Source organism: Neofelis nebulosa, chromosome 5, assembly GCF_028018385.1.
Source record: "Neofelis nebulosa isolate mNeoNeb1 chromosome 5, mNeoNeb1.pri, whole genome shotgun sequence".
Lineage (NCBI taxonomy): Eukaryota > Metazoa > Chordata > Mammalia > Carnivora > Felidae > Neofelis > Neofelis nebulosa.
In genome coordinates, this window is record NC_080786.1 from 156609125 (window position 1) to 156629771 (window position 20647).

At 60.9% G+C, this 20647-nt stretch overlaps 1 long non-coding RNA gene across 6 annotated transcripts; it reads left to right on the plus strand.

The window, feature by feature from the left end:
• The first annotated feature begins 519 nt into the window (after positions 1 to 519).
• On the plus strand, positions 520 to 20116 carry LOC131512923 (uncharacterized). Of its 6 annotated transcripts, none has more exons than XR_009262389.1 (4): positions 520 to 666; positions 16990 to 17110; positions 17686 to 17754; positions 18102 to 20082. It is a non-coding gene; the product is annotated as an uncharacterized LOC131512923 (long non-coding RNA). The 6 variants fall into 6 exon arrangements; XR_009262387.1 differs by having other exon boundaries at positions 522 to 662; XR_009262388.1 differs by lacking the exon at positions 520 to 666 and adding an exon at positions 15160 to 15248.
• The last annotated feature ends 531 nt before the right edge of the window (positions 20117 to 20647 follow it).

Sequence of the window (20647 nt, forward strand, 5' to 3'; positions counted from 1 at the left end):
GTCTGAGCGTATCGATGTCTGTCTCTTGCCTGACCCAGAGCCTCATGTCCACATTCAGGAGGACAGAAGTGAAGGTGGGTCTTCAAGATGTACCCTCAGGCCTCGGGGCCAGGGCAAGCCTTCCTGGCCGGCGCTGTGGCTGGTGGTGCTGGTCACAAGGCAAAAGCGCCCTCACCCTGACAGCGAGTGCGGACCGGGTGTGGAGGGCCTGAAGCCTTCCCTCCAGCCGCACCGCCATCCGGCCGCTGGCAGACCCCCACACACCCACCCCTGCCAAGACGAAGCTTCCGCCCCGAGCCCACGTCACGCTGCTGCGGCTTTGTCCCACGGACACCCCGAGGCCTCAGTCCGGGGCTTCAGCCCTTGAAAGGGGAGCCAAGCCCTTATTCCTGGCAGGACAGGAGTAAACTCTGCCCTAAATAGAAACACCATTCATAGGGAAGCATTTACCATCAATGAATGAGGGAGAACGGTTACATAACCCCTGTAAAAATAGACTGACGTTTCAATGTGTTTAAAGGGCTGGAGGGGAATTCTCCGTGTAAGCTCCTTAGGAGATAGATTGGCTTCTGTCAACGGGGATCTTAGGGGCCACTGAGGGGAACGACGATTCAGCGTGTTTCATTCTGGCCGCAGAGGACGGTGGCTGGTGGAGCGCACTCGTGAGTACGTTCCCAGCTAACCCTTTCCTGGGTGGCAGGACATCCGCTCTCACGATCCAGTCCCTCGGTCACGGCTCTGCCGTCAGTGTCGGTAACTGCCCTCTGCTGTCGGGGGTGTTTCGTGTTCTCTGTTGGTCCAGAGCCCCGGCGTGCACCTGTCATCTGCCCTCATTTGGGGATGCAGGGCAGGGAGGCGGAGGGCGAGAAGGCTGAGTAGGGGTGGAGCGACTGACGGTGGTCCAGGGAGGTGGGTTTGTGGGGCTCCAGCCTCCTACTCGCCCCTCTTGGGTGACTCCTGGGCCCCCGGCCACCCCCTCATGGTCTCGTGACCCCCGCCCCCACCTGGGTTATCTAACACGGACAACCCGCCAGGTGGTTTTTGACCGTCACCGCTTAGGACCGTTGGGTCCTCGCGCAACTCCACGAAGGAGCCACTGTTATTATCTGCGTTTTATGGAGGGGGACACTGAGGCACAGAGAAGTTGAGTATGTCACTGCCGGTCACACCAAGCTGGGATCTGAGCCCAGAGTCTGACTCTGCCCCACACAGTGTCCCTCACCTCGGGAAGGCGGTATGTGCCCTGGGGCCCTGCCTGTGACGCTGTCGCTGGAAAATCCAAACTCCTCTCCTCTCCGCTCCCCCCCCCCCCCCCAACATGGTGCTCTGTGCTGCTCCCTCCCTGCTGTGTTTGTTCAATGCCCCACGGTGGGCGCTGGGGATGCCACGTGTGCTGGCCCGGGGCACTCACGGCCCTCCCTCCTGCCTGTGTGACGGAGGCGGGGAACTGAAATGATGTTTCCGAGCAGCAAACCCAGAGCTCACCAAGGGCGAGCGAATGTGTAAACCTTGGTACGCCAGGAAATAACGCAAAGCGCAGGGGAGATGGTGTGTGGACCATATAACACGGGATGGGAAAGGCCTCCCTGACAGTATGATTTGAATACGGACCTGGGGGAAGTGAGGAGGCAGCCACCTGGAGGAAGAGCCGGCCAGGAGACTGGGACGGCACGTGCAAAGGCCCCGGGGCAGAGGCGTGCTTCAGTGTTCCAGGAGGGGCAGCCGGTGAGGCTGAAGGGGAGAGGTGGCCATAGAAGGTTCTGATAGCATTTGCCTCATTGCCTCCAGAAAGTTTACACCAGTGCTTACCGCCACCAATGAAAAGTTTCCTGGGGCAGACTGGGGTGGGAAGAAACAGGTTGTAAGGGGGTGTAAGGGAACTTTGGGGGTGATGGGACCGTCCTACATCTTGATTGTGGTGGTGGTTTTACGGGTTTAGACATCTGTCAGATACACAGATTTGCAGTTTGAATGGGTGTAGCTTATTGTATGCAAATTATACGTCAACTAAAAACACACAGAACAGAAAAGCTCCTAAGGGCCGTGAGCTGCGGGTAGCAGAAGCAGGTGTGGAAACCGGCCCTGGGCTCGGGCTTCTGGCGCAGCTGGGGACGTTTCTCTTTCTAAAATTTTTAAAATGTTTATTTAATTTTGAGAGAGAGTGAGAGAGAGAGAGAGAGAGAGAGAGAGAGAGAGAAAGCAGGGGAGGGGTAGAGAGAGAGGGAGACACAGAATTGGAAGCAGGCTCCAGGCTCCGAGCTGTCAGCACAGAGCCCATCGTGGGGCTCGAACTCACAAACCACGAGATCATGACCTGAGCCAAAGTCGGATGCTTTACCCACTGAGCCACCCAGGCTCCCCCTCTGTGGGGATATTTCTAAGGAACAGAGGACTCAGCCCTTCTGTGGCAAGTGCCCCGCACGAGGCAGGTCCCCACCAGGAGGCAGACCACCCCTTGCCTGCATTTACAGGTGGGCATTGAGGGGAGGGCCCCGGGGCTGGTGTGTGGAGCCCCAGGGAAGGGGCCACCTGTCCCGGGGCTCGAGCTCTGAGCTGGCGTGGTGCAGGGGCTGCTGGGAGAGAGGGTGTGCCGAATCTGGAGCCTCGACCCAGCTGGAGATCAGGGCGCTGTGGCTGGAAAGGACCGCCTTCTCCCAGAACTCGCCCCAGGGGGCACAGAAATATAGCAGAAGGTGCCCACTCTGGGCTTCCCTGGGCGGGCGTGCCCTTCATGGGAGGCCCACAGCTGGGAGACCGTGTGTCCCTCAAGAGCCCCCCACCACTGCAGACGGAAACACGTGCGTGCTGTCACCTGCCGGGAGACGGTGAGTCAGCCCAGGAGGGACCTTTGCCAGCTCCTCGGGCCCAGGGCGCTGGGGGTGACCCTCCAGCCACCACTGTCCCCCCAAGTCCAGTTTTTAATGCTCAGATTCCTCGGGATCGAACTGCACACCCGGCTTCACGACACACTTGTTTCCTGTTACACGACCTCGTGAGCATTTCCTCCCGTTACGTGGCCACCACTTTAAATGGCTGAAGAATCTTCCAGCAGGTGCACCAACGGTTCACGTAAGTGACCCGTGGTACACGGTGTGCCTAAGCGTGGATCCATTCAGTGACTACGTCCGTGTGTCAGCTGCACGGCGCGTGGCTGGCCCGGTGCTGGGTCACCGACAAGAAGCAGACCCCCAGATGGGCACGTCTATCACGAGCTGACGGGCGCCGGGAGGGAGCTGTGCGAGGTCCGACTGCACACGTGGCCCTGGCGGGACCCGGTGGTAGGTTCAGGGAAGGTGCCCGCTGGCTGGGGCCGTGCCTGGCGGGGGTCTAGAGCACGCGTCATAGCTCAGTGCCCCGGGGGCTGGACGGCTGGCTGTGTGTGGTCCTGTCTGGGGCACACTTCTTTCTAATCATCGGCTTATTCCAGTGACACCGAGCCCCCTTCCCCGTTCACCGCTGGACAGAGTGTGGACGACCGCGTGGACGGTCTTTGCACCCAGCTCTGATATCCTGCTGAGATTAAAAACTCCCTAGGAGCTAAGTGGCTTGTGGCTGAGTGCCGCATACATTTGCAATGTCTAGGTACCGCTTTCCACCGTGGTGGCCATTCCGTTATATTCTGGACTCCCTACTTCGGCTTTTGCAAGGCCGCTCTCTAGACCACAGTGCCACGAGTATCTGGGAGCCGCCCACCCCCTTCCCTCCTGAGCTGAGCCCCAAACCCTGAGGCTGGCACGTGCGGCCACACGCAGGGGGCGGGGGCAGGCCAGCTCTCAGGAGCAGCACCGGGCCCCTTCCCGGGGGGAAGGGGTGCTTGGCTTGACTGCAGGGGGGCAGGGAGGGAGGTGGAGCGCTGGGCCGGTTTCGCGCCGCGGGGTGGAGAGGGCCGGCCCGGAGGTCGCCTTTGGTCTCCCCCTCTGTCCCCACCAGGTAGCTTCCCGCTGACCGAGGGCTTTGCCAAGGCTTTCCTTGGGGAGGGCTGTTGGTGGGGAAGGGGGGTCTCCGGAATCGGTGACGAGAAGGGAGAAGGACATGACGTACAGATCCCAGACCACCTGGCCCGTGGAGGCGGCTGCAGAGGAGAACAAAGGCCCTGGGGCTCCCGGAAGAACCCCGAGGGCGTGTCCTCTCGCCAGCACCAGCCCAGCTCCCGGGGCACCAGGAGGCGGGGATGTGCTCGAGACCGTCTCCAAGACTCTATCCTTTGACCTTGCAAGCTGGCTCTGGACAGCGGGGAAAGGTCATCGTGCAGGGACACAGGCTGACGTGACTGTAGCAGCTGGTCAGCAAAGACGGGGCTCTGGTTCCCCCCTTCGTGCACACGAGCTGCTCCCGAGCCAAGAGGTAGAGCCGAAGTCCCGTCGCCTCGAATTCGGGCGTCCTCGCCGCTGGCTTTGACCTGGGGGAATGCGGCGGTAAGGACGTCCTGAGGCTTCCAAGCCCGGGCCTTAAACTGGAGCCTCTGCTGTCTGCTTCTGGAACCCGGCTGCCCTCCTGTGAGGCCGGCCGTGCAGCCACGAGGGGAGCCCCAGGCGGAGGAGAACCGGGGCCTCCAGCCAGCTCCAACTTGTGGCCACCCCTGCCCCCCGGAATACCAGGGAGAGCAGAAGAACCCCCAGAGCAAACCACAGAGCTGCGAAGCATAGCGCGTGGTGGGTTTTTATTCTAAGTCACTGGGTTTGGGGGTCATTCGTCGTTGAGCAGTAGATAATGAAACGGAAGTTGATATGGCAAGGTTCTTCAAAACGTAACGTCACATAGGAGTTCAAGTTTGGCTAACGAGGCCCACGTATACGGGGCATTTGCCCGGTTTCCAGAAATGATTGGACCAGGGTCCAAAGCTCTGGGTGCCGACACTTCCCCCGGCTATTAAGGCAGCGATTCATTTGCTGAGTCCGCGCCACGTTCACAGAAACCGTACCTGGAGAGGACACAGCGGTCCTGGTGCCCTCCCCTTGGAGCGTGGCCGATTCCCGCCAGCCTCTCTCTGGCCCGTGTGTAGCCCAGAGGAAGATGCTTCCGGATGCCCTGGGAGGGTCTTCCATAACCTCAGGCAGGTTGAGGGCGAGCACGTTTTCCGGTGTTGGCCTTGGGGGTTAGGGTCATCCTTCCTTTCCCGGTCAGGCGGCCGCACCGGCAGTGGGGTGACGGGAAGCCGGGACTTCCTTGCCGGCCCCGGTCCGGAGGCGGGCGACGTCCTCCCGGCGCGTCCCGTCGCGTCGCGGTTTCCAGCTGTCCTCCGCGCAGGGTCCTCCCAGGGAGGGCGCACGCCCAGGCCGGGAGCCACGGCATTCGCACAAAAAGACTCATCTCGCGATCCTGAGCGTCAAACTCTGAGAGGCTCCGTTTTCTGCAGAAGACGCCTCCCGCTAGTGGACCTGCCTGCTTTTCGAAGCCGGCTCCCCTGCCCTGCAGCTGCCCGCCCGCTCCCGGCTCCCAAGCAGCAACCAGGCGAGCCGTGCCTTTCTTTGATCTCCAAAGGCGAGGAGGGGGCGGATCCACACGCCGGGTGCAGAGAGAGAGAGAGAGAGAGGGAGAGAGGGAGAGGGAGAGGGAGACATCTGGCTTCTGTCCGCTCGCTTTCGTGCATGACCGAGTTTTCCGGCTCACCTGCCACAGCTGTCCTCCCCCGACACCGGCCTGCCCTTCTGCCAGGGTCCTCGTTGCCGTCGGCCCACGGGAGCCGAGGGACCCGCCTGCTGTCCACCTTGCTCCTGCTCGGGAGCGCGTGACAAGAGCGGCCTGGTGACGGCAGTGCCCCGGAGAGCGGTCGGGGGCTCCGGGGCACTTCTGTGCGCCTTGTCTCCCGGAACCCCGGCCACGTCATTTAGGCCAGTGCTGCAGCCACTGCTCCCCGCGTTTAGGAAGCGTGCAGGGAGGTTGTGAAACGCGCCACGGCACAAGGCCACACAACCTGAAGGTGGCCGTGGCCCTGAGGCACAGCAGCCACGGCGGGGCGGCGGGGCGTGTGGGCCCGGCTCGGCCGTGAGCGGGGCGACCTGTCCGGCCTCCTCACCCTGCCGCGGGGACTCGGGACGTCCTCACAGGGCCGCGTGAGTGTCCAGGGGGCCGGGGGCTGCCGAGACCACCCTCTGCCAGGACGGGGGCAAATTCACCCTTGCTGGCGGCGTGGGCAGCGTCCACGTTTCCACGGCACGCTCTCCCTCGTCCTCCCACCGAGAGAGCGCTGTCGTTCGGTGCCCACCCCCCGGGCCCCCGAGAAGTGGACGTAGGAGCAAGAAGGTGCGGTCCCAGGAGCTGTTGTGAATGTGTCCGCGGAGCCCCCAGGACCCTCCCCTGGGCTTTTTCCGGGGCCCAGGGGCCCTGGGGTTAGGAGTGAGTGTGGGGACCCTGCCGTTAAATGAGGTCACTCGACCTCCTGGTCCTGGGGTCCCAGGCCTTGCCGGACACGGGCAAGGCCAGCAGGCTGCCGCTGGGGGCTGGGTGTGGACCCTCCCTGCGAGCAGCGGGCCCTCGGGAAGCCGGGCAGGGCAGTGGTGACCGGCCACACGACCGCTTCTAGAATCCAGTTGTGAGGTCGATGACGCCGTGGGGGCCGTTTTCTGGAGAAGAGGTGCTTCAGGTCAGCCCCGCCGTGTTCGAGGGGCGTGTCTGAGTCTTCCTGGCCCTCGACCCTGCTCCTACCCCACAGAGGGGGTTTCTCACCAGAAGCCACCAAGCCCACCTCCTCTGTGGCTCTGAGAGGTGAGCCCGTTAGGAATGGCTCTTGGAAACGGTCTTCTCCACCTCCCTAGGCCGTCCACGTAGGACCCGTGGGTGGGAGACGCCACAGCCCCGGGCTCCCTGGGCCGCCTGCTGTCCCCTACCACCTGAGGCGTCCAGACCTGTCCAGGGGGTTCCAACAAGTCCTCTTGTCCCGGTGACAGTGGCCAGAGGCGTTTCACTCCTTCACTCCTTCATCCCTGCCCTGCCAGCCTCCAGGGAGGCCCCGGCTGCAAAGCTGGAGGGTGGTAGGTCTGGGAATTAAGCCCAGGTTCCAGTTGTTCCCCCAAGACCCAGGTTTGTTGGGAGTGAAGCGGCCCCGCTGGGAGGGTCTCTGCCTGGTGTGAGGGCAGGCGCAAGGGCAGCCCTCCTGCTCAGCTGAGGCACTGGACGGTGACAACCAATGTGATTCAGGGTGTGGCCACTTGGGGTGCGTGTGTCCATGTTCTCTGTCATTTGGTGCTGAGGACAAGCTGTGCATATGACAGGTACCATTTTTTGGAGTGGGCAGGCTTCCTGGTGTGGCTGGGTCCTCGGACGCAGACATCACTGTGACTTAGGAGATTCGAGTGACAGACGCTGGCCGGTCATGCCAAAAACCATGGGATGTGTTTAATAGCCCCTCTTCCTTCTGAGTTTTCTCCCCAACCCTCTCTCTTAAAAAAAATGTTTTTTTTGTAATCAACTGTTTTTTAGAGAAGCTTTGTGTTCGCAGAACAATTGAGGGGACGGCGTGGAGAGTTCCCGTGTCCCCCTGCCCACACACAAGCTCAGTTTCTCCCACCGTCACCCCCCACCAGAGCTGTGCCTTTGTCACAGTCGATGAACCTGAGCCGACACATCGCCATGCCCCAAAGTCTGCAGTTTGCATCCCGTCCACTCGTGGTGTCGTGCGTTGCGTGGGTTTGGGAGAATGTGTGATGTCGCGTGTCCACGGTGATGGTATCGTACAGAGTAGTTTCACTGCCTTAAAAGTCCTCTATGCTGTTCATCCCTTGCCTGTCTTTGAAAGAATTTTTTTTAATGTTTATTTATTTTTGAGAGCGACAGAGTGCGAGCAGGGGAGGAGCAGAGAGAGAGGGAGACACAGAATCCGAAGCGGGCTCCAGGCTCCCAGCTGTCAGCATAGAGCCTGACGCGGGGCTTGAACCCATGAACCGTGAGATCGTGACCTGAGCTGAAGTCGGACGCTCAACCGACTGAGCCAGCCGGGCACCCCTGAGCCTCTGACTCTTGAGCTCAGGTCATGATCTCACAGTGTGAGCACAGCCTCTGTGCTGACAGCTCAGAGCCTGCTTGGGGTCCTCTCTCCCCCTCTCTCTGCTCCTCCCTTGTTTGCATTCTCTCTCTCTTTTTCAAAATAAATAAATAAGCATTTAAAAAATGTCCACGGTTTTGATGTCGCCGAATGTATCAGTCTTTTACACGAATGGTTCTTGGTGTCTTATCTGGGAGGTCCTCTCCCGCTGCAGGGTCACCTGGATACTCCCTCATGTCTTCTTCTAGAGGTTTTACACTTTGACTTTCTACGTTTCATTTCCTAGCCCGTCTGGAGTGGCTTCCTGTGCGCGGTGTGAAGAAAGCATCGAGTTGTCTGTCGTGTGTACCGAGCGCCTCCCCAGGCACCTGTCATGCCGCTTCCCGTGGTTAACATCCATCGACGGGTGGGGGCGTCTTTCTGCGCTCACTGGTCAGCCTGTCTGTCCCTGAGCCGATACCCCACTTTATGACGATTTCAGCTTTGCTATTAGCCTTTCCGGCGGGTGTGATGATGCCCCCTCCTTTTTTCCTTCTTCAGAAGGGTCTGGGCCGTTCTTTAAAACTTGAGTCGCGGGGCGCCTGGGTGGCTCAGTCGGTTAGGCGCCTGGCCTCGGCTCAGGTCATGATGCTCACGGTCCGTGAGTTCGAGCCCCGCGTCGGGTTCTGTGCTGACGGCGTGGGAGCCTGCTGCGGATCCTCTCTCTCCCTCCTTCTGCCCCTCGTCTGCTCTCTCCCTCTCAAAAATAAACCTTAAAAAAAACAAAAAAAATAAAACTTGAGTTGTAACTTACACACGGTGAAGTGCACAGACCTCGAGTGTAATTCCAATTTGGGTGTGCCCTTGGCCGAGCTGCCAGCACTGCGTCACACGCCCTTCCATCCTGGTGGCACAGAGCGCCCTTCAGGTCGGGCTGCGACACCGGCTCAGAGCCCCGCCTCTCTAAGCACACAGGCGGCATTTCGGGCTTGGACAGCCCACGTCCTGAGTGACGTCATTAGCACAGACTGTCAGATGCAGTCTCAGCTCCTCAAGGGGCCTGGATCCGGGCTGTTGGGACCATTTCAGCCTCCCCGCTGCCCTCGGAGTCCCCGGAGGACCCCCCAAATGCCGCCTGAGGTCGGAGGACTCCATCAGCCATGGGGGGGAGGGCACGGCCTGCTGGCAGGGACACCCGCCCTGCTCCCGCCCGCGGCCCTCCCTGTGCCGTCCGCATCCATGGCCCGTGCTTCCTGTGTCCGAACTGACCTCGAGAGTCGCCGAACTGCATTTTCTGTATTCGGGAGCGGGGGTGGGGGTTAAAAGAGTGTGATGGGCTGGAGCCGGTCCCAATAATCCTGAAACGTCGCGTCCCTGCGTTCTCTGCCTCCCGCGTTCACCATCCCCACCGAGCACCCCTTGGAGAGGCCCTGCTAAGTGGCCAGCAAGCGGATTCCTGCAGGTGTCGCTTCCCACGGTGGCCATCACCGGCCACAGCCTCCTGTGCTGCTCTGGAAGACAGCCATCGGGGCTCATTCCGCCAAAGCCCTGGCGGCAGGCCTCTCCTTTGGGCTCTCACACCTCCTCTGTCCTGGGCCTTGGGCCCTGGGTCATGCCTTCCAGGAGGTGCCTTGGGGTGGGGCTCAAAGGGTGGCCTGCACCCAGACCTTCGCTCAGGACTCTGGCAGAGGTGTGGGTGGGGCTCCAACCTCTGTACGTGCCCCCTGTCTCGCTCCGCCTGGATGGCAGCCTGCTCCCGAGCCGGCTCTGGACGTCGTGGCTGAGGGGACGGGACTGAGGGACTGAGCCACCGGGAGAAGCTGGCCCAGCTCCCGCCACATGCCTGCTCAGTGACCCCAGCCTTCCTTGCCGGAGCTGTGCGCACATGGAGCTCAGACGTGCGGGAGGAAGGGCCGCGGGAGGAGGGGAGAGGCAGCGGGAGCCCTGTGCACGGGCTCTGGGCTTCTCACCGTGATCCCCGGGCTGGCCCGACTGCTCCTTAGGAACCTGGTCTTGGCCAGCCACCAAGGGGGTAGAAATCCCCCCCGCCCCCCCCCCCCCCGGGAGTTTTGGGAAAACTGGCAGCTCTTTTTGGAAAAGCACAAGAAATGAGCTTTGGCAGATTTAGGATGGGAGAGCTCTGGTTCCACGGGGCCACATCTGATCGGTGGAACTGGGACCCCCGGGGCTGCGCCCGGAGGGGCTTTGAGGCCGCTGCCCACAGCTGTGCACAGGTCGGCCGGCCGCAGAGGGCCGGGCAGGTGCAAGACAGCCTGTCTTTGGGAAGAAGCGGGCACAGACACACGCACGCTCCCCCATGCACACACGCTCACCACCACCGCCACGGACCAGTGCGCGGCAACGCACACACCCGGTTTCGGACCGCTCCCGGCCCCGCGTGGGCTGCAGCCAACCGTGCAGGGAAAGCAGGCGTACCGAGGCGGCACCCTGCGCCCCCGTTGGGAGGGCAACCGCAACAGGTTGTTCTGCCTCGCCTCCAGCTCTGGCCCAGGCCTCCCCCCTCTCCCGAGGCGAGCAGTGAGGAGGGGCGCTCGGTGCCCAGGCCCGCCCGCGGCTCCCACATTCTGCGGGCACGGGGGCTCAGGCCGTGCGTGGTGCGAGGCCGCCCCTTCTGTTTCCCAGGCGCTGGGCTCCGTCCTGGTGAGCGCAGGCTCCTCCCCAGGCTCAGGGCCCCCGCGGCCAGAGTCCGGACACGGGACCCTTGGGCTGGCGCGCCCCAGAAGCCTGGCCCCCTCCCAACGGTGGCCGGGGAAGCGAGCCAGCCTGGCCGGGCCCCTTTCCTTCCTCCTCAAGCTTGCCTCCTGGGGACCCTGACGCTGCACCCACTTGAGCTCTGTTTATTATTGTTTTAAAAAGTAGTTCTTTCCCACAATTCTATTGCGCTGGAAGGAGTTTTTACTTAAAGTCTTGAAATATATTTACTTTTGGCCCAAGGTCAGGTGGATGACGGTTTCACAAGGAAAGTGGGATCCCGGAGCCCTGAGTCACTGGGAATCAGGCCTTCTGGGACGTTTACACACACACACACACACACACACACACACACACACACACACCGCTGGGCATGCGAGGCGGTGACAGCCCGCGGGGAGGCGGCCAGGAGGGCTGAGCCGCGGCCCACGGCCCATCTGCTTCGAACTGTCGGGGAGCCAACAGGCACGCCTGTGACGCTGCCTGCATGTGGGGCACGGGCATGTGGTGACGGGATATTCAGACCAAACTGTCACGGAGCTGACAGCCTGGAAACACATTCTTAAAAAAAATGAGAGAGAAGTTTATTATTCTCTCTTATCAAAGAAACGTGGAAGCAGGCAGCCTGGTGTGGCGTTCAAGGATGTTGGGGCTGGCTTGTGCTGTCCGCCTGCTACCCCGTCCTGGTTCACCATTTGGGTGTCACCTTAAGGTCCAAAACGGCTTCGGGGTCCCAGACATTCAAAGTCTAGGCGCACGTGGCTGAGCCTTTGGGGGCCGGGGCCGTGTCACCTTCCTTGGACGGCGGTCCGCTTACCTCCTCGTTCACTGGTTCCATATGCCCTCGGCCGCCAGACATGCGGGCTCAGGGCCTGGGCGCGATGCTTGCAACAGGCAGCTGAGGGTTGGCAGGGAGGGAGCATTCGGTGGTAGGACGGGGGTAGATTTGCATATCACCCTATCTTGCCCGGAGACAGGCATTTGTCGACAGCCTTCCACCTCCCTGAAGCTTTGTACGCTTTCCTATGTCCTGGAGGGCTGCCGGAACCATCCCATTGTGCAGGTGCAGAAACTGAGGCCCTGGGAGCCTGTGGGACCTCGTGGCTGGTGAGGCAGGGAAGGGGCCAGGAGAGCTGCATGGCTGGCAGGGTGCAGGCGACAGGGGGGGCTTGGCCCTTTCCTTAGGGGAGACAGGGCTGGCCCCTGAGGCTGCCCAAGACCAAGTCCCTTCCTGGCCCCACTTCCCCGACCCCTCACACATCTGGGGGCCTGCGAGCCTGCTCCCGCAGAGCTCTTTCAGCGGGAGTAACGCCAGCACGTCCTGCATTCCCGTTCAGAGGCCCGGCTGTCCCCGAGGACAGGAGAGGCCCACGGCGTGCGTCCCACAGGAAGCTGGTCCCCGTCACTGCCCTGCGGATGTGCATTCCAGAGGCCCCTTGGAGCACTGCCTTGGATCTCCCGGGCCGGGCTGCCTTCGCACAAGGGCCCCGTGGCCCTCTCACGCTACGTGCCTGTCCGGGTGTGCACATGCCCGGCCGCGTGTGGGCGTGCGCCTGGGGGCCCTGAGTGCAGGAGCGGCGCTGTGTGGACTTGTCATCTGAAGCAAACCAGCAGGCAGAGACAGCGGCAGGGGGGGCCTGCCCAGTGTGGGCTGCTCGCTGCTGCTGTTTTTAGCCTGACAACCTGTACGTGCGGAAGCTGGGAGAGGCGCTAAAGGTGTCGTCCCCTCACACTGAACAGAGCCCCCCCCCCCCCCCCCCCGACGTCTGCGGCACAGCACCCTCCCTCGGAGTGGGGCGGCCGGGGGGGCCACCCCCCAGGAAAGCCTGTCACTCGGTATAGGGTTTTCAGTGGCTGGCGCTGTTTTCCAACTTGGGGTTTCGGATACCCCAAGGGGCTGCTGACACTGGAAGGCTTCCGCACTTGGGGCATGTTATGGCAGACCGATGCAGCAAGTGAATTTGCCCGCCTTTTCTGTCTTAAGAGGACTCGTTAGGAAGGGAACAGGATTTTGTCTCTGGGGAAACAAAAGCCGACACAGGGAGAGCCGTAGAATGCCCTGGACTTCACCTGGAGCACTTCTTATAATGTGGGCGGTCCTCAGCCTGACACAGCCCCTACGGAACAGACCCCAAGGGCTGGGGCTCCGCAGAGCCTTCCAGCACTCTCGGTGGACGTGGGGCCACGAGGGCGGGTGACCTGAACACAGGCCTGTCCGTCAGCTGCCATCACAATAATGCTGCATAACAGCATATGCTGGAGTAGAGTCAGGTCCAGGGACAGACTCCTCCCTGGAGGTGACCCCCACTGCTGGGGCAGAGCTCTGGCTCCTGGCTTGGCCCAGCTCCCGGGTCCCCCTCACTGGGAGATGGACTCTGCATTGGCAGGAAGAACCTTCCAGCAGGTGCCTGCTTTGGGGGCGTTCCTCACCCCGTTCTGGTTCCATCTCTGAACAATTGATGAGGTGAGTCACTTATTTGCGTGATGGATTGAGGGATTTGACCACACCCAGACTTCTCATTCCACCAGAAATGCCTGTGCCCCGGCAGCCCAAGCCTCTGCCCCGGCCCCGGGGGCTGGCGAGGGCAGTGCATGTCAGTTTGGGAAACTGGCCAACCTTTGAGGAGTCAAATTATGATTTTGACAGGCTACCTGTCATCCCTGACCCCCACACTCCGCCAAACAGGGGAGCATTTTATCTGGAGAATTCTTTTCTTTTCTTTTATTAAAAAATTTTTAAAAATGTTTATTTATTTTTGAGAGAGAGTGAGAGAGACATAGTGTGAGCGGGGGGAGGGGCAGAGAGAGAGGGAGACCCAGAATCCGAAGCAGGCTCCGGGCTCTGAGCTGTCAGCACAGAGCCTGATGTGGGGCTTGAACCCATGAACTGAGAGATCATGCCCTGAGCCGAAGCTGGATGCTTAACGGACGGAGCCACCCAGGCGCCCCTGGAGAATCCTTTTCTTTTTAAATGTTTATTTATTTATTTTGAGGGAGAGAGAACACGTGTCCATGCAGGTGCATGTGTGCATGAGCTAGAGGGGGAGGGGCAGAGAGGGAGAGAGACTCAATCCCAAGCAGGCTCCACACTCAGCACAGGGCCCGACACAGGACTCCATCCCACGAACCGGGAGATCGTGACCTGAGCCGAAATCAAGAGTCAGACGCTCAACCGGGTGAGGCACCCAGGTTAAGGCACCCAGCATTCTGAAACTCTTCTTGAGGTTTCTATCAACACTGTTGGGGTGGAAGGCCTGGGGCTGTGTGAGCGACGCAGGAGTGAAACACAGAGCAGCCCGTCTGGGGCACTCCTGCACACGCCTTTGGCTCCTGCTTCTGTGTGTTAGGATCACATGCACAGGGCAGGCCCGGCTCATGGTTTGCAATCGTTAGTCCTTCCCCTGGCTCACCAGGAGTGAGCCCCAGCACTCACAGTGTCTCGCGGGCAGTCTGTTTGGAACAGCGTTGCAGTGATGTGTCAGTTATTCGCGTCATGGGCAAAATCGTTATTGAATAGACTGCAGCAACCTGACCTTCAGTTGGAAAAGCTGCCTCAATACCCACCGCTTCAGTGTCTCCCTCTGTAAATGGGGATTCGGAGATTTCCCACCCCAAAGGGCATGTGAGGATCGCACAGACTGACGTGTGCAAAGCTTTGACACGATAGAGCCAAGAAGGGTCCGTAGGCTGAGTTGTGCCTCCTCCAAATCATACGGTGAAGCCCTGACCTCCAGCCTCCGAATGTGGCAGTATGGCCTTTACAGAGGCGATAAAGGTACAACGAGGTCATCGGTCGAAGGTACAATCCGACCTGGTTGGTGTTCTTACAAGAATTCGGGACAGACATATACAGAGAGAGAGCATGTGAAGACACGGGTAAAGCCAACATCCACCCACCCGAGAGAGAGGTCTCAGGAGGAAGCAGCCCTGCTCACGCCAGGATCTCGGACCTCCAGCCTCTAGCACTGGGAGGCAACGAGTTTCTCTCATTTAAGACACCCGGCCTGCCCTGCGGGGCTCTGTTCTGGCAGCCTCAGGGCGCTGATACTCAGGTGCTCAGAAAGGGTGTGTTGCTACCAGTGGGTTTTCTCAGGGGGCTTTCTGGCGTTTTAAAGTGTGGCACTCCATTTCTTAAGGGCACCTGAGATGCTTAGAACTTTTCCTATGTGTTTTTAAAAATGTATTTTAGGAAAGTAAGTATTAGCACATTTTGCCGCTATTGAGAAATACAACGGTATCTGTTTTAAAAATACACGTGTGGGGGGCGCCTGGGGGGCGCAGTCGGTTAAGCGTCCGACTTCAGCCAGGTCACGATCTCGCGGTCCGTGAGTTCGAGCCCCGCGTCGGGCTCTGGGCCGATGGCTCGGAGCCTGGAGCCTGTTTCCGATTCTGTGTCTCCCTCTCTCTCTGCCCCTCACCCGTTCATGCTCTGTCTCTCTCTGTCCCAAAAAAAATAAATTAAAAACGTTGAAAAAAAAATTAAAAAAAAAAATACACGTGTGGTTCTGTTCCATGGAGTCCCGGATATCACCGGTCCACACCATCACCCCGGAGCTGCGGGGTCAGCAGACTCCTGGTGAGTCTCAGTGGTCAGAGATCCAGGGTCAGGGGATGTCCCAGGGTCCTGCGTCCAGTTGCCCCGTGTGTCACTGGTTGGCTTGTTTCGGGGACAGAATTAATCTGGTGCCTCTGTCAGTGGATTTTACTTGGATTTGTGTAGAAGTCAGTTACTAGCAAAAGGCATCAGAGTACTCATGAGCCCTGCCACCCTCCGTACAGTGCCCTGACCTCTGCTCCGCAGAGCCCTACCCTCTGTATGGGGTCTCGCCCTCTGCGCTGAGAGTCTCCCCGACTCTGCAGAGCCCCGCCCCCCGGGGGAGCCCCGCCCCCTCCGCCAAGCCGCAGCCCCTGTGCTGAGCCACGCCCACCCGGCAGAGCCCCGCCCTCCGCACGGAGCCACGCCCCCTCCGCCGAGTCACGCCCTTTGCTTGGAGCCACGCCTCCTCATCAGACCCTCGCCCACTGCGCAGAGCCTGGCCCTCACGGATCCCTGGCTCCCTCGATGGAGTCCCGCCCCCTCCCTGGAGCCCCCCCCTCCCTGCACCTGGCCCCACCCCTTTCGCGGAGCCCCGCCCCCTCCGCCCCAGCAGGAGACGGGGGGGGGGGGGGGGGGGCGGGTCTCTGGCTGCAGGGCAGGCTACTCCCAGGACCTTGCCAGTCTCCTGCGCGCACGCAGTGTGGCCACATGGGAGGGGGGCCCGGACCAAGGAGGGGCCCCGTAGCTAAGAGGGGGAAGAGAAAGGGCAGTGGGAGTAATGGCCTAGCCCACACCTCTACTGGAACTCGGAAGCTGGGGCTGCACTCCCTTTGGCAAATAAAAAGCCAGAGGATGCTGCAAAAGTGTCTGAGAACAACTCTCCTCGCGTTGCATTGCTGCTGGCAGGCTTTGCGAAGAATCAGGAAAGATAAGCCACGAACAATGAAGCGATGACGTAAAACAGGGTCATTTGTACAAATTCTGGCAAAGGGCCCATTGGTGAGGTGCATGTGCCCAGACGAGTGCACGCCGCTGATTCTGGCTAAGTGGAGGACAAGGCCGGTCGGATTAGTAAAAGTCTGAATTATGGAAAGTTAATGTCGGGCTTCCGGGGTTCTGCCACGTCACCGTGAGCGGTGGCTTTCTCCCGCAGCAGGTCCCCAGGTTTGGGTCTGGCGCCTCAGCCGCCATCGAGTACCTGTTCCCAAGGAGCTGTAGAAAACATGTTCTCAGGAATGTTGTCTCTTCTGGTTGTCTGTGTCCCTAGCTTGGCAGGTGGGTGTGAAGGGGAGGAGTTACAGGTGTGTGGCCCTTGGAGCCTCACAGGGCATCTCCCCCGTGTGCCCCGTGGCTGCCACCTGCATATGTCCTGTCGTCTAGGCTCTTCCGTGAGGGATCCTCCCTCTGCCGTCCACACGGCCCATGGCCAGCACTGACCACAAGCTGCCACGTCCTTGCCAAGGGTGCTGCCTGTGGCCTTAGGGCTGTACGGTATGGGCGGTGTGGGTCACCTGTGGGCCCCTCTGGCCTCACCCCTACTACTGGATGCAGTTCTCACAGAACAAAGCTGTGGGTGTTCTGGGCACTCTGAAGTTGGGCGAAAGCTGTCGGCCTCCCACCCCTTTCTAGGCGCAGAGGGGTCCCCCAGAGTGACAGAGACAGTTCTGTGCTGGGCCGACAGGGAGCGGGGCTCGCGGGGACCCAGGATGGACTTCCTAGGCCTGCAAGGACTTCAGCGGAGGCTCATTCATTCATCCGCTCACTCACTTGTCCCTTCAAGAAACTGTCTCGAGGCCCGCCATGTGCCTGGTACCGGGGCTATACCAGGGACTGCCACCGTCTCCGACCTCATGGGACCCAGGTCCCAGCAAGGGAGACCGCCAGCCAGCACACAGAGTCACGTAGGAACGGCGGGCCAGCGCAGGGCGGAGGACGGCGACGGACGAGGGTGGGGTGTGGCACTTCTGGGTCGGGGGACAGGGGACCCGGGGAGGGTGGGGTGTGGCACTTCTGGGTCTGAGAGAGACAGAGCGATGTGGTGCTCTGGGACTCCCTCTGAGCGGAGGGCCGAACGGGTGTCCAGTGGGACGTGAGCTGGGTCAGCAGGGCTGCAGGCAGGTGAGTGAGGGCGAGGCCAGGGGGCGGGGCAGACCCCATATGGCCCAGAAGCCTCACAGAGCGGGTCTGGCCTCTGCTGGGGGGGCGCTCAGCTCCACTGAGCAGACTGGACTCCCGTTTGCAAGCATGAAATGTGGGTGGGGAAGGACCCGCTGGGGCACGAGGCTCCGCCGGGTCCTGGGGCATCTTCCACCCCTCCCTCCAGCCCCAAGGACACCCTGTGCCTGCTGGTGGCAGCTCTCTCCAGGCAAGAGGAAGAGAGTGTCCCCCCCACCCCCGCCGGGCTCTCCCTCCCACCTCCTGAGTGGATATTCTTACTCTCCTCCCTCCATCCGCCTGCTCTTGATGACGCACACAGACTCCAGCAGCCGTCATGACTCTCCACTCACATCCGTTGTCATTGTCGCGCTATGGAGCTCCTGCCGAGGTCCTGGGCTCCTCGCGTTATCCCTCCTTTCCCTCCCAGGGAGTCCTGTCCCCTTTCTGGACCACGGTGGCGGTGGAGGGGCGGGTGTGGAGGGGGCAGGAGATGCTGAAAAAGCCCAGCCCCCACCTCCCTTCAGAAGAAAAGAAACTCAGTGTCCATTTGGGCAGGAATCCCGCAGCCCCAGCGGGAGAGCTAGGGGGCTTTGCTGTGCTGGGAGGGTTCTGGTGCTCAGGGGACTGGACACGTCTGCCCCTCCTGCCCCCTCCCCTCACCCAGAGTCCCGCAGCCCGTCCTTGCTAAGAATCCGGGCGTCTCCTCTGGTCCTGACGTGCACAATTTTACTCCAGGTCCCCAGTGACAAGTGCCAGGGTCAACGGCTGTGACTTCCGCTGGGATCCCAGAGCTGGCAGGGAAGGAAGGCAACTCATCACAAACACGGGTATGCAAGCGATGTCTCCCCGACTCCTTTAAGTACAGGGAATGCTGAGGCCCAGGTTTGGTGGCGCCCCAGGTAGGAGTCGGGGGGGAGAGGGGGAGGGGCAGGCGAGCCTCCCGCCGTGTCCATAAGGTGGCCGCCTCCTCCGGCTGCCCACCTGGACCACTACACAGCACATGCAGACCCGTGCCTGAGAGTCACTCCTGGTCCCATGGACGCCCCAGGGCACCGGGTCGGGGTGAGGGAGAAGTGCCAGGGTGGGTTGGTGTCTCACAGAGAGGAGGGAGGGTCACCGGGGCAGGAAGGGTCAGAGAAGGCCCCCCTGGGCAGTGAGTCTTAAAAGGATGTCTGGGGTGAATTCTCATGGCCGACCGGCAGGACGAGGGAGAACTCGTCATTTAGGACAGAGCTGTCCCAGCCCCAGGCGAGGGGGGCCTGGGGTCCAGCCCCAGGGTGGTGCGGGCTCGGTCAGGTCTCCATGTGTGAGCGGATAGGTGCTCCAAGCTCTGTACCTGTCAGGGGGTTTGGGAGAGTCTATTGGGGAGGGAAGAACAGGGGTTCCAGTCCTTCCCAGGGCTGCCTCCCAGAGCCATAAATTACGTCCATTATGTGCTGGATGTAAATTATGGTTTATTAGTTTCCTAGAGCGTCTGTGACAAAGTCCCGCAGATTGTGCGGCTTAAAGCACGGAAATTTATTCTCTCGTGGTTCTGGGGGCCAGAAGCTCTAAATCAAGATGTCAGCAGGGTGTGCTTCCTCTGAAAGATCTGGGGGACAATGTGTTCCTTGTCTCTCTCCCAGCTTCTGGTGTTGCCAGCCATCCTTGGAGTTCCTGGGTTTGAGGACGGGTCCCTCTGACCTCAGCCTCTGCCACCCATGGCTGATTGTCCCCGTGTCTCTGTGTGTCCTCTCCTCTTCTTATAGGGACGCTAAGCATTGGATTTAGGGCCCACCCTATTCCGGTCTGACCTCATCTTAACTAATTATATCTGCAGTGACCCTATTGTCAAATAAAGTCACAGTCGCAGGTACCAGGGGTTAGGACGTGGACGTGTCTTCTCGTGGGGAACGCACGATTTAATCTACAATGGATAGTAAAGTGTCTCCCTCCCTTTAGGAACCACGGGGTGTGGGCTGCGGGATGTGGCCCGTGGTTCAGTCCCCACTGACGGTCGCCCAGGTGTGGCCTGTGCTGGCTGTATTTCACCCGGATTCCCGGGGACTGCCACACCCCGGGAGTCACCAGGGCTGCCCGTGTCGGTGGCTTTCTGAGGACAAGCTGAAGCTGTTGGCATTAAGTGGGGGCTCCGGAAACGTCTGCCCTACAGGCTGCTCCAGCCTCCGAGGCGACCCGAGAGATAAGTGGGTGGAACCGAGGCTCAGTCGTGGGCAGCCGCGACGAGCAGAGACACTGAGGCTCAACCCCGGCCGGGGTGTCTGGGGGCCAGTCTGCTCCAGGTGGGGGCTGTGTGGGGGCTCCAGCGAAGCCGCCTGAATGAAGTGGCAGACGCTCGGCCCCGGACCAGCTCCTCTGGAGAAGAATGCCAGCCGAAACTCCTATGGCCGGTGGCCTGGCCTGGTCGAACAGAATTAGGGCTTTTCTTGCAGAAGTGGAGCAGGCTAATCTGGAAGGGGTGTTGGGGGCAGGCACACATGCTCACTGTCACCTCTCCACCGACTGATGGCAAGTACCGTCCGCAGGAGCGTGGACAGGGTCAGGCACTGTCTTCTGTCGGGGACACGCTGAGCCCGTCGACGATCCACCGAGGGACCCCACGCTGGCCTCCAACCAGGTGGGCACCCGAGGAGAAGCCTGGATGCCGTACGTCCAGCAGCAATAGCTCGGTCTTCCAGGAGGATCTCTGGGCTCCAAGAGGCCCCGACAGAGCAGGGTCCTGGGTCTCCACCTTCCCAACCCAGAGACCAGCCCCAGCATCACCCCACGGGGACGTCTTTGTGCAGATGCGTCCCTGGGAAGCTAAAAGCGGGTAGGAGGTGCTCCCAGGCGGGGTACGCACAGCACAGGGACACCCGCTTCCCGGTGAGGCGTGAGCTTGCCTGGATGCGCACGAAGCCTGGGCGAGCACCTGAAACGCGTCTACTGTTGTGATCCGTAACAGCGCGGTGGCCGTTGGGCCTGCAGGGGCTGCTGTCACATCCGAGCTGACCTTGAGTCGTGGCTCCATAGGAGAGCCTGTCTGCTGTCCCCTCTCTCAGCCGGGAGCGGAGACGGGTGTTGGCTGAGCCCTGGGGGGCGGGGGGGGGGGTAGACTGGCATCACCATGTGCCCGGGGGGGCCCCCCTGCACCCTGGTGCCCTCCTAAGTGGGCGACTCCCCGGGGCCCACGGGCCAGAGCCGCACCCTCCGGAACTGGTTCTCCTGAGTACAGGGCCGGGCGGGATGGAAACTGAACAGGCTGTACCCAGGAATGCAAATGACTCTGCCTGAGAAAAGGG